General features: G+C 49.5%; 2 non-coding genes across 2 annotated transcripts; both read right to left on the bottom strand.

Annotated features, from left to right (window-relative positions):
- Positions 1 to 3,206: 3,206 nt before the first annotated feature.
- TRNAG-UCC (transfer RNA glycine (anticodon UCC)) lies at positions 3,207 to 3,278 on the bottom strand. The gene has a single exon. It is a non-coding gene; the product is annotated as a tRNA-Gly (tRNA).
- Positions 3,279 to 11,370: 8,092 nt separating this feature from the next.
- TRNAG-UCC (transfer RNA glycine (anticodon UCC)) lies at positions 11,371 to 11,442 on the bottom strand. Its single transcript has one exon. It is a non-coding gene; the product is annotated as a tRNA-Gly (tRNA).
- Positions 11,443 to 13,684: the final 2,242 nt, after the last annotated feature.

Below are 13,684 nucleotides of genomic sequence, written 5' to 3'. Positions count from 1 at the left end.
CACTTACAGCTCTTTGTGCCCTAATGCCATGACACAAAAACATAATTTGAAAAAACTTAGCAGAGGATGGTTTCGATCCATCGACCTCTGGGTTATGGGCCCAGCACGCTTCCGCTGCGCCGCTCTGCTGGTTGGAGAACAAGAGCTTTTCTGGGCTTTTACAGCCTACAAACCGACAACCCTAGACCCAGTTTCGAGTGAAGCGGGCAGTAGGCCTTACAAAGCCAAACAACCTGTAACCACGCACTCCCATCCCATGGCCTTTTGCAGACAGGCCTCATTTCTCTAGAATAAGAATAAGAATAAGAATAAGAATAAGTCATTGGCTGGGAATGAAAAAAGCTTGCGTTTGACGCAGAAGCAGTTTGCATCATGAGGTCTTGCCGGTCAACCCAACATTTCCCCGGGACCCCTTAAAAAAGGAGCTTGGTTTTAAGTTTGGTTTGATTGAACAGTACATTTTGTTGGCTGGGCTGGGACCCTCTCCTATTTAGCGCAAGAGTGGAAGGAGGCAGCAAGTTCAAGGAATGACATTGCATTTTGTCGGGGAGGGGCCAGGAGCCCTGCTCGCTTCAATCCCCTCACCGATAGACAGTTGCAGAAACTAGGATGCAAGAACCTTTCCTGGATGGGGTTTTGATTTTCACGAAAAGTGTGTCAGCTTTGCTTTCAGCATGAGTCTGATTTCCAAAAAATGCATTTTGAACAATTTAAAGGTTTGATCTGCGTTGGCCGGGAATCGAACCCAGGTCAACTGCTTGGAAGGCAGCTATGCTCACCACTATACCACCAACGCCTGCCTGTCTGGGCTATCTGATGGAGCGCCCCTCAGAAATAAGAATAAGTCATTGGCTGGGAATGAAAAAAGCTTGCGTTTGACGCAGAAGCAGTTCGCATCATGAGGTCTTGCCGGTCAGCCCAACATTTCCCCGGGACCCCTTAAAAAAGGAGCTTGGTTTTAAGTTTGGTTTGATTGAACAGTACATTTTGTTGGCTGGGCTGGGACCCTCTCCTATTTAGCGCAAGAGTGGAACGAGGCAGCAAGTTCAAGGAATGACATTGCATCCAGGCACTTACAGCTCTTTGTGCCCTAATGCCATGACACAAAAACATAATTTGAAAAAACTTAGCAGAGGATGGTTTCGATCCATCGACCTCTGGGTTATGGGCCCAGCACGCTTCCGCTGCGCCACTCTGCTGGTTGGAGAACGAGAGCTTTTCTGGTCTTTTACAGCCTACAAACCGACAACCCTAGACCCAGTTTCGAGTGAAGCGGGCAGTAGGCCTTACAAAGCCAAACAACCTGCAACCACGCACTCCCATCCCATGGCCTTTTGCAGACAGGCCTCATTTCTCTAGCTCACACCCTAACTGCCAACACCCCTTCCCCTTCTCTCTCTGTCTCTCTCTCTCTGTCTCTCTCTCTCATTCTCTCTCTCTCGCAAATAGATACTTTACTTCCCAGGTGCAACAAAACAAGCCTTCTCGAGCTGGCAGATATGGGAAGGAAGGAAGGAAGGGCCAGTTTGGAAACTCAACTCAATTACCATAAATCCCCTGCTAAGGGTTATGGGAGGGAGGAATGAAGGAACTTTGCTTCAGGGAAAGGGCTGCTGCTGCTTCAGCATGTGAGGAGCGCAGCCACACGTTTCACCTTCCTCAGTATGTTGGTTTACAGGATGAGAGAGATCCTGAAACCTCACTCTAATAGGCTGAGGTGCTGTGCTCGGTGGCCTGCTGGGACCTTTGCCCGTCAGGGCAAGGCGAATAGGCCTTTGTCAGGCCTTCGTCAGGGCTTTGTTGGGGAGGGGCCAGGAGCCCTGCTCGCTTCAATCCCCTCACCGATAGACAGTTGCAGAAACTAGGATGCAAGAACCTTTGCTGGATGGGGTTTTGATTTTCGCGAAAAGCGTGTCAGCTTTGCTTTCAGCATGAGTCTGATTTCCCAAAAATGCATTTTGAACAATTTAAAGATTTGATCTGCAACTGCTTGGAAGGCAGCTATGCTCACCACTATACCACCAACGCCTGCCTGTCTGGGCTATGTGATGGAGCGCCCCTTAGAAATAATAATAAGTCATTGGCTGGGAATGAAAAAAGCTTGCGTTTGACGCAGAAGCAGTTCGCATCATGAGGTCTTGCCGGTCAGCCCAACATTTCCCCGGGACCCCTTAAAAAAGGAGCTTGGTTTTAAGTTTGGTTTGATTGAACAGTACATTTTGTTGGCTGGGCTGGGACCCTCTCCTATTTAGCGCAAGAGTGGAACGAGGCAGCAAGTTCAAGGAATGACATTGCATCCAGGCACTTACAGCTCTTTGTGCCCTAATGCCATGACACAAAAACATAATTTGAAAAAACTTAGCAGAGGATGGTTTCGATCCATCGACCTCTGGGTTATGGGCCCAGCACGCTTCCGCTGCGCCACTCTGCTGGTTGGAGAACAAGAGCTTTTCTGGGCTTTTACAGCCTACAAACCGACAACCCTAGACCCAGTTTCGAGTGAAGCGGGCAGTAGGCCTTACAAAGCCAAACAAACTGCAACCACGCACTCCCATCCCATGGCCTTTTGCAGACAGGCCTCATTTCTCTAGCTCACACCCTAACTGCCAACACCCCTTCCCCTTCTCTCTCTGTCTCTCTCTCTCTGTGTCTCTCTCTCATTCTCTCTCTCTCGCAAGTAGATACTTTACTTCCCAGGTGCAACAAAACAAGCCTTCTCGAGCTGGCAGATATGGGAAGGAAGGAAGGAAGGGCCAGTTTGGAAACTCAACTCAATTACCATAAATCCCCTGCTAAGGGTTATGGGGGGGAGGAATGAAGGAACTTTGCTTCAGGGAAAGGGCTGCTGCTGCTTCAGCATGTGAGGAGCGCAGCCACACGTTTCACCTTCCTCAGTATGTTGGTTTACAGGATGAGAGAGATCCTGAAACCTCACTCTAATAGGCTGAGGTGCTGTGCTCGGTGGCCTGCTGGGACCTTTGCCCGTCAGGGCAAGGCGAATAGGCCTTTGTCAGGCCTTCGTCAGGGCTTTGTCGGGGAGGAGCCCTGCTCGCTTCAATCCCCTCACCGATAGACAGTTGCAGAAACTAGGATGCAAGAACCTTTCCTGGATGGGGTTTTGATTTTCACGAAAAGTGTGTCAGCTTTGCTTTCAGCATGAGTCTGATTTCCCAAAAATGCATTTTGAACAATTTAAAGATTTGATCTGCGTTGGCCGGGAATCGAACCCGGGTCAACTGCTTGGAAGGCAGCTATGCTCACCACTATACCACCAACGCCTGCCTGTCTGGACTATCTGATGAAGCGCCCCTTAGAAATAACAATAAGTCATTGGCTGGGAATGAAAAAAGCTTGCGTTTGACGCAGAAGCAGTTCGCATCATGAGGTCTTGCTGGTCAGCCCAACATTTCCCCGGGACCCCTTAAAAAAGGAGCTTGGTTTTAAGTTTGGTTTGATTGAACAGTACATTTTGTTGGCTGGGCTGGGACCCTCTCCTATTTAGCGCAAGAGTGGAACGAGGCAGCAAGTTCAAGGAATGACATTGCATCCAGGCACTTACAGCTCTTTGTGCCCTAATGCCATGACACAAAAACATAATTTGAAAAAACTTAGCAGAGGATGGTTTCGATCCATCGACCTCTGGGTTATGGGCCCAGCACGCTTCCGTTGCGCCACTCTGCTGGCTGGAGAACGAGAGCTTTTCGGGGCTTTTACAGCCTACAAACCGACAACCCTAGACCCAGTTTCGAGTGAAGCGGGCAGTAGGCCTTACAAAGCCAAACAACCTGCAACCACGCACTCCCATCCCATGGCCTTTTGCAGACAGGCCTCATTTCTCTAGCTCACACCCTAACTGCCAACACCCCTTCCCCTTCTCTCTCTGTCTCTCTCTCTCTGTCTCTCTCTCTCATTCTCTCTCTCTCGCAAATAGATACTTTACTTCCCAGGTGCAACAAAACAAGCCTTCTCGAGCTGGCAGATATGGGAAGGAAGGAAGGAAGGGCCAGTTTGGAAACTCAACTCAATTACCATAAATCCCCTGCTAAGGGTTATGGGAGGGAGGAATGAAGGAACTTTGCTTCAGGGAAAGGGCTGCTGCTGCTTCAGCATGTGAGGAGCGCAGCCACACGTTTCACCTTCCTCAGTATGTTGGTTTACAGGATGAGAGAGATCCTGAAACCTCACTCTAATAGGCTGAGGTGCTGTGCTTGGTGGCCTGCTGGGACCTTTGCCCGTCAGGGCAAGGCGAATAGGCCTTCGTCAGGGCTTTGTCGGGGAGGGGCCAGGAGCCCTGCTCGCTTCAATCCCCTCACCGATAGACAGTTGCGGAAACTAGGATGCAAGAACCTTTCCTGGATGGGGTTTTGATTTTCGCGAAAAGTGTGTCAGCTTTGCTTTCAGCATGAGTCTGATTTCCCAAAAATGCATTTTGAACAATTTAAAGATTTGATCTGCGTTGGCTGGGACAACTGCTTGGAAGGCAGCTATGCTCACCACTATACCACCAACGCCTGCCTGTCTGGGCTATGTGATGGAGCGCCCCTTAGAAATAATAATAAGTCATTGGCTGGGAATGAAAAAAGCTTGCGTTTGACACAGAAGCAGTTCGCATCATGAGGTCTTGCCGGTCAGGCCAACATTTCCCCGGGACCCCTTAAAAAAGGAGCTTGGTTTTAAGTTTGGTTTGATTGAACAGTACATTTTGTTGGCTGGGCTGGGACCCTCTCCTATTTAGCGCAAGAGTGGAACGAGGCAGCAAGTTCAAGGAATGACATTGCATCCAGGCACTTACAGCTCTTTGTGCCCTAATGCCATGACACAAAAACATAATTTGAAAAAACTTAGCAGAGGATGGTTTCTATCCATCGACCTCTGGGTTATGGGCCCAGCACGCTTCCGCTGCGCCACTCTGCTGGTTGGAGAACAAGAGCTTTTCTGGGCTTTTACAGCCTACAAACCAACAACCCTAGACCCAGTTTCGAGTGAAGCGGGCAGTAGGCCTTACAAAGCCAAACAACCTGCAACCACGCACTCCCATCCCATGGCCTTTTGCAGACAGGCCTCATTTCTCTAGCTCACACCCTAACTGCCAACACCCCTTCCCCTTCTCTCTCTGTCTCTCTCTCTCTGTCTCTCTCTCTCATTCTCTCTCTCTCGCAAATAGATACTTTACTTCCCAGGTGCAACAAAACAAGCCTTCTCGAGCTGGCAGATATGGGAAGGAAGGAAGGAAGGAAGGGCCAGTTTGGAAACTCAACTCAATTACCATAAATCCCCTGCTAAGGGTTATGGGAGGGAGGAATGAAGGAACTTTGCTTCAGGGAAAGGGCTGCTGCTGCTTCAGCATGTGAGGAGCGCAGCCACACGTTTCACCTTCCTCAGTATGTTGGTTTACAGGATGAGAGAGATCCTGAAACCTCACTCTAATAGGCTGAGGTGCTGTGCTCGGTGGCCTGCTGGGACCTTTGCCCGTCAGGGCAAGGCAAATAGGCCTTTGTCAGGCCTTCGTCAGGGCGGGGCCAGGAGCCCTGCTCGCTTCAATCCCCTCACCGATAGACAGTTGCAGAAACTAGGATGCAAGAACCTTTCCTGGATGGGGTTTTGATTTTCGCGAAAAGCGTGTCAGCTTTGCTTTCAGCATGAGTCTGATTTCCCAAAAATGCATTTTGAACAATTTAAAGATTTGATCTGGGTTGGCCGGGAATCTAACCCAGGTCAACTGCTTGGAAGGCAGCTATGCTCACCACTATACCACCAACGCCTGCCTGTCTGGGATATGTGATGGAGCGCCCCTTAGAAATAAGAATAAGTCATTGGCTGGGAATGAAAAAAGCTTGCGTTTGACGCAGAAGCAGTTCGCATCATGAGGTCTTGCCGGTCAGCCCAACATTTCCCCGGGACCCCTTAAAAAAGGAGCTTGGTTTTAAGTTTGGTTTGATTGAACAGTACATTTTGTTGGCTGGGCTGGGACCCTCTCCTATTTAGCGCAAGAGTGGAACGAGGCAGCAGGTTCAAGGAATGACATTGCATCCAGGCACTTACAGCTCTTTGTGCCCTAATGCCATGACACAAAAACATAATTTGAAAAAACTTAGCAGAGGATGGTTTCGATCCATCGACCTCTGGGTTATGGGCCCAGCACGCTTCCGCTGCGCCACTCTGCTGGTTGGAGAACAAGACCTTTTCTGGGCTTTTACAGCCTACAAACCGACAACCCTAGACCCAGTTTCGAGTGAAGCGGGCAGTAGGCCTTACAAAGCCAAACAAACTGCAACCACGCACTCCCATCCCATGGCCTTTTGCAGACAGGCCTCATTTCTCTAGCTCACACCCTAACTGCCAACACCCCTTCCCCTTCTCTCTCTGTCTCTCTCTCTCTGTCTCTCTCTCTCATTCTCTCTCTCTCGCAAGTAGATACTTTACTTCCCAGGTGCAATAAAACAAGCCTTCTCGAGCTGGCAGATATGGGAAGGAAAGAAGGAAGGGCCAGTTTGGAAACTCAACTCAATTACCATAAATCCCCTGCTAAGGGTTATGGGGGGGAGGAATGAAGGAACTTTGCTTCAGGGAAAGGGCTGCTGCTGCTTCAGCATGTGAGGAGCGCAGCCACACGTTTCACCTTCCTCAGTATGTTGGTTTACAGGATGAGAGAGATCCTGAAACCTCACTCTAATAGGCTGAGGTGCTGTGCTCGGTGGCCTGCTGGGACCTTTGCCCGTCAGGGCAAGGCGAATAGGCCTTTGTCAGGCCTTCGTCAGGGCTTTGTCGGGGAGGGGCCAGGAGCCCTGCTCGCTTCAATCCCCTCACCGATAGACAGTTGCAGAAACTAGGATGCAAGAACCTTTCCTGGATGGGGTTTTGATTTTCGCGAAAAGTGTGTCAGCTTTGCTTTCAGCATGAGTCTGATTTCCCAAAAATGCATTTTGAACAATTTAAAGATTTGATCTGAGTTGGCAGGGAATCGAACCCGGGTCAACTACTTGGAAGGCAGCTATGCTCACCACTATACCACCAACGCCTGCCTGTCTGGGCTATGTGATGGAGCGCCCCTTAGAAATAAGAATAAGTCATTGGCTGGGAATGAAAAAAGCTTGCGTTTGACCCAGAAGCAGTTCACATCATGAGGTCTTGCCGGTCAGCCCAACATTTCCCCGGGACCCCTTAAAAAAGGAGCTTGGTTTTAAGTTTGGTTTGATTGAACAGTACATTTTGTTGGCTGGACTGGGACCCTCTCCTATTTAGCGCAAGAGTGGAACGAGGCAGCAAGTTCAAGGAATGACATTGCATCCAGGCACTTACAGCTCTTTGTGCCCTAATGCCATGACACAAAAACATAATTTGAAAAAACTTAGCAGAGGATGGTTTCGATCCATCGACCTCTGGGTTATGGGCCCAGCACGCTTCCGCTGCGCCACTCTGCTGGTTGGAGAACAAGAGCTTTTCTGGGCTTTTACAGCCTACAAACCGACAACCCTAGACCCAGTTTCGAGTGAAGCGGGCAGTAGGCCTTACAAAGCCAAACAACCTGTAACCACGCACTCCCATCCCATGGCCTTTTGCAGACAGGCCTCATTTCTCTAGAATAAGAATAAGAATAAGAATAAGTCATTGGCTGGGAATGAAAAAAGCTTGCGTTTGACGCAGAAGCAGTTCGCATCATGAGGTCTTGCCGGTCAGCCCAACATTTCCCCGGGACCCCTTAAAAAAGGAGCTTGGTTTTAAGTTTGGTTTGATTGAACAGTACATTTTGTTGGCTGGGCTGGGACCCTCTCCTATTTAGCGCAAGAGTGGAAGGAGGCAGCAAGTTCAAGGAATGACATTGCATTTTGTCGGGGAGGGGCCAGGAGCCCTGCTCGCTTCAATCCCCTCACCGATAGACAGTTGCAGAAACTAGGATGCAAGAACCTTTCCTGGATGGGGTTTTGATTTTCACGAAAAGTGTGTCAGCTTTGCTTTCAGCATGAGTCTGATTTCCAAAAAATGCATTTTGAACAATTTAAAGGTTTGCCGGTCAGCCCAACATTTCCCCGGGACCCCTTAAAAAAGGAGCTTGGTTTTAAGTTTGGTTTGATTGAACAGTACATTTTGTTGGCTGGACTGGGACCCTCTCCTATTTAGCGCAAGAGTGGAACGAGGCAGCAAGTTCAAGGAATGACATTGCATCCAGGCACTTACAGCTCTTTGTGCCCTAATGCCATGACACAAAAACATAATTTGAAAAAACTTAGCAGAGGATGGTTTCGATCCATCGACCTCTGGGTTATGGGCCCAGCACGCTTCCGCTGCGCCGCTCTGCTGGTTGGAGAACAAGAGCTTTTCTGGGCTTTTACAGCCTACAAACCGACAACCCTAGACCCAGTTTCGAGTGAAGCGGGCAGTAGGCCTTACAAAGCCAAACAACCTGTAACCACGCACTCCCATCCCATGGCCTTTTGCAGACAGGCCTCATTTCTCTAGAATAAGAATAAGAATAAGAATAAGAATAAGTCATTGGCTGGGAATGAAAAAAGCTTGCGTTTGACGCAGAAGCAGTTTGCATCATGAGGTCTTGCCGGTCAACCCAACATTTCCCCGGGACCCCTTAAAAAAGGAGCTTGGTTTTAAGTTTGGTTTGATTGAACAGTACATTTTGTTGGCTGGGCTGGGACCCTCTCCTATTTAGCGCAAGAGTGGAAGGAGGCAGCAAGTTCAAGGAATGACATTGCATTTTGTCGGGGAGGGGCCAGGAGCCCTGCTCGCTTCAATCCCCTCACCGATAGACAGTTGCAGAAACTAGGATGCAAGAACCTTTCCTGGATGGGGTTTTGATTTTCACGAAAAGTGTGTCAGCTTTGCTTTCAGCATGAGTCTGATTTCCAAAAAATGCATTTTGAACAATTTAAAGGTTTGATCTGCGCCGGGAATCGAACCCAGGTCAACTGCTTGGAAGGCAGCTATGCTCACCACTATACCACCAACGCCTGCCTGTCTGGGCTATCTGATGGAGCGCCCCTCAGAAATAAGAATAAGTCATTGGCTGGGAATGAAAAAAGCTTGCGTTTGACGCAGAAGCAGTTCGCATCATGAGGTCTTGCCGGTCAGCCCAACATTTCCCCGGGACCCCTTAAAAAAGGAGCTTGGTTTTAAGTTTGGTTTGATTGAACAGTACATTTTGTTGGCTGGGCTGGGACCCTCTCCTATTTAGCGCAAGAGTGGAACGAGGCAGCAAGTTCAAGGAATGACATTGCATCCAGGCACTTACAGCTCTTTGTGCCCTAATGCCATGACACAAAAACATAATTTGAAAAAACTTAGCAGAGGATGGTTTCGATCCATCGACCTCTGGGTTATGGGCCCAGCACGCTTCCGCTGCGCCACTCTGCTGGTTGGAGAACGAGAGCTTTTCTGGTCTTTTACAGCCTACAAACCGACAACCCTAGACCCAGTTTCGAGTGAAGCGGGCAGTAGGCCTTACAAAGCCAAACAACCTGCAACCACGCACTCCCATCCCATGGCCTTTTGCAGACAGGCCTCATTTCTCTAGCTCACACCCTAACTGCCAACACCCCTTCCCCTTCTCTCTCTGTCTCTCTCTCTCTGTCTCTCTCTCTCATTCTCTCTCTCTCGCAAATAGATACTTTACTTCCCAGGTGCAACAAAACAAGCCTTCTCGAGCTGGCAGATATGGGAAGGAAGGAAGGAAGGGCCAGTTTGGAAACTCAACTCAATTACCATAAATCCCCTGCTAAGGGTTATGGGAGGGAGGAATGAAGGAACTTTGCTTCAGGGAAAGGGCTGCTGCTGCTTCAGCATGTGAGGAGCGCAGCCACACGTTTCACCTTCCTCAGTATGTTGGTTTACAGGATGAGAGAGATCCTGAAACCTCACTCTAATAGGCTGAGGTGCTGTGCTCGGTGGCCTGCTGGGACCTTTGCCCGTCAGGGCAAGGCGAATAGGCCTTTGTCAGGCCTTCGTCAGGGCTTTGTTGGGGAGGGGCCAGGAGCCCTGCTCGCTTCAATCCCCTCACCGATAGACAGTTGCAGAAACTAGGATGCAAGAACCTTTGCTGGATGGGGTTTTGATTTTCGCGAAAAGCGTGTCAGCTTTGCTTTCAGCATGAGTCTGATTTCCCAAAAATGCATTTTGAACAATTTAAAGATTTGATCTGCAACTGCTTGGAAGGCAGCTATGCTCACCACTATACCACCAACGCCTGCCTGTCTGGGCTATGTGATGGAGCGCCCCTTAGAAATAAGAATAAGTCATTGGCTGGGAATGAAAAAAGCTTGCGTTTGACGCAGAAGCAGTTCGCATCATGAGGTCTTGCCGGTCAGCCCAACATTTCCCCGGGACCCCTTAAAAAAGGAGCTTGGTTTTAAGTTTGGTTTGATTGAACAGTACATTTTGTTGGCTGGGCTGGGACCCTCTCCTATTTAGCGCAAGAGTGGAACGAGGCAGCAAGTTCAAGGAATGACATTGCATCCAGGCACTTACAGCTCTTTGTGCCCTAATGCCATGACACAAAAACATAATTTGAAAAAACTTAGCAGAGGATGGTTTCGATCCATCGACCTCTGGGTTATGGGCCCAGCACGCTTCCGCTGCGCCACTCTGCTGGTTGGAGAACAAGAGCTTTTCTGGGCTTTTACAGCCTACAAACCGACAACCCTAGACCCAGTTTCGAGTGAAGCGGGCAGTAGGCCTTACAAAGCCAAACAAACTGCAACCACGCACTCCCATCCCATGGCCTTTTGCAGACAGGCCTCATTTCTCTAGCTCACACCCTAACTGCCAACACCCCTTCCCCTTCTCTCTCTGTCTCTCTCTCTCTGTCTCTCTCTCTCATTCTCTCTCTCTCGCAAGTAGATACTTTACTTCCCAGGTGCAACAAAACAAGCCTTCTCGAGCTGGCAGATATGGGAAGGAAGGAAGGAAGGGCCAGTTTGGAAACTCAACTCAATTACCATAAATCCCCTGCTAAGGGTTATGGGGGGGAGGAATGAAGGAACTTTGCTTCAGGGAAAGGGCTGCTGCTGCTTCAGCATGTGAGGAGCGCAGCCACACGTTTCACCTTCCTCAGTATGTTGGTTTACAGGATGAGAGAGATCCTGAAACCTCACTCTAATAGGCTGAGGTGCTGTGCTCGGTGGCCTGCTGGGACCTTTGCCCGTCAGGGCAAGGCGAATAGGCCTTTGTCAGGCCTTCGTCAGGGCTTTGTCGGGGAGGAGCCCTGCTCGCTTCAATCCCCTCACCGATAGACAGTTGCAGAAACTAGGATGCAAGAACCTTTCCTGGATGGGGTTTTGATTTTCACGAAAAGTGTGTCAGCTTTGCTTTCAGCATGAGTCTGATTTCCCAAAAATGCATTTTGAACAATTTAAAGATTTGATCTGCGTTGGCCGGGAATCGAACCCGGGTCAACTGCTTGGAAGGCAGCTATGCTCACCACTATACCACCAACGCCTGCCTGTCTGGACTATCTGATGAAGCGCCCCTTAGAAATAACAATAAGTCATTGGCTGGGAATGAAAAAAGCTTGCGTTTGACGCAGAAGCAGTTCGCATCATGAGGTCTTGCTGGTCAGCCCAACATTTCCCCGGGACCCCTTAAAAAAGGAGCTTGGTTTTAAGTTTGGTTTGATTGAACAGTACATTTTGTTGGCTGGGCTGGGACCCTCTCCTATTTAGCGCAAGAGTGGAACGAGGCAGCAAGTTCAAGGAATGACATTGCATCCAGGCACTTACAGCTCTTTGTGCCCTAATGCCATGACACAAAAACATAATTTGAAAAAACTTAGCAGAGGATGGTTTCGATCCATCGACCTCTGGGTTATGGGCCCAGCACGCTTCCGTTGCGCCACTCTGCTGGCTGGAGAACGAGAGCTTTTCGGGGCTTTTACAGCCTACAAACCGACAACCCTAGACCCAGTTTCGAGTGAAGCGGGCAGTAGGCCTTACAAAGCCAAACAACCTGCAACCACGCACTCCCATCCCATGGCCTTTTGCAGACAGGCCTCATTTCTCTAGCTCACACCCTAACTGCCAACACCCCTTCCCCTTCTCTCTCTGTCTCTCTCTCTCTGTCTCTCTCTCTCATTCTCTCTCTCTCGCAAATAGATACTTTACTTCCCAGGTGCAACAAAACAAGCCTTCTCGAGCTGGCAGATATGGGAAGGAAGGAAGGAAGGGCCAGTTTGGAAACTCAACTCAATTACCATAAATCCCCTGCTAAGGGTTATGGGAGGGAGGAATGAAGGAACTTTGCTTCAGGGAAAGGGCTGCTGCTGCTTCAGCATGTGAGGAGCGCAGCCACACGTTTCACCTTCCTCAGTATGTTGGTTTACAGGATGAGAGAGATCCTGAAACCTCACTCTAATAGGCTGAGGTGCTGTGCTTGGTGGCCTGCTGGGACCTTTGCCCGTCAGGGCAAGGCGAATAGGCCTTCGTCAGGGCTTTGTCGGGGAGGGGCCAGGAGCCCTGCTCGCTTCAATCCCCTCACCGATAGACAGTTGCGGAAACTAGGATGCAAGAACCTTTCCTGGATGGGGTTTTGATTTTCGCGAAAAGTGTGTCAGCTTTGCTTTCAGCATGAGTCTGATTTCCCAAAAATGCATTTTGAACAATTTAAAGATTTGATCTGCGTTGGCTGGGACAACTGCTTGGAAGGCAGCTATGCTCACCACTATACCACCAACGCCTGCCTGTCTGGGCTATCTGATGGAGCGGCCCTTAGAAATAAGAATAAGTCATTGGCTGGGAATGAAAAAAGCTTGCGTTTGACACAGAAGCAGTTCGCATCATGAGGTCTTGCCGGTCAGGCCAACATTTCCCCGGGACCCCTTAAAAAAGGAGCTTGGTTTTAAGTTTGGTTTGATTGAACAGTACATTTTGTTGGCTGGGCTGGGACCCTCTCCTATTTAGCGCAAGAGTGGAACGAGGCAGCAAGTTCAAGGAATGACATTGCATCCAGGCACTTACAGCTCTTTGTGCCCTAATGCCATGACACAAAAACATAATTTGAAAAAACTTAGCAGAGGATGGTTTCTATCCATCGACCTCTGGGTTATGGGCCCAGCACGCTTCCGCTGCGCCACTCTGCTGGTTGGAGAACAAGAGCTTTTCTGGGCTTTTACAGCCTACAAACCAACAACCCTAGACCCAGTTTCGAGTGAAGCGGGCAGTAGGCCTTACAAAGCCAAACAACCTGCAACCACGCACTCCCATCCCATGGCCTTTTGCAGACAGGCCTCATTTCTCTAGCTCACACCCTAACTGCCAACACCCCTTCCCCTTCTCTCTCTGTCTCTCTCTCTCTGTCTCTCTCTCTCATTCTCTCTCTCTCGCAAATAGATACTTTACTTCCCAGGTGCAACAAAACAAGCCTTCTCGAGCTGGCAGATATGGGAAGGAAGGAAGGGCCAGTTTGGAAACTCAACTCAATTACCATAAATCCCCTGCTAAGGGTTATGGGAGGGAGGAATGAAGGAACTTTGCTTCAGGGAAAGGGCTGCTGCTGCTTCAGCATGTGAGGAGCGCAGCCACACGTTTCACCTTCCTCAGTATGTTGGTTTACAGGATGAGAGAGATCCTGAAACCTCACTCTAATAGGCTGAGGTGCTGTGCTCGGTGGCCTGCTGGGACCTTTGCCCGTCAGGGCAAGGCGAATAGGCCTTCGTCAGGGCTTTGTCGGGGAGGGGCCAGGAGCT

The sequence above is a fragment of the Ambystoma mexicanum genome, chromosome 6q, assembly GCF_040938575.1.
Source record: "Ambystoma mexicanum isolate Mex_15411 chromosome 6q, UKY_AmexF1_1, whole genome shotgun sequence".
In the NCBI taxonomy this organism is placed as follows: domain Eukaryota; kingdom Metazoa; phylum Chordata; class Amphibia; order Caudata; family Ambystomatidae; genus Ambystoma; species Ambystoma mexicanum.
Note: the sequence above shows the minus strand (reverse complement) of the source record. Positions and strands in the feature narration are given on the sequence as shown.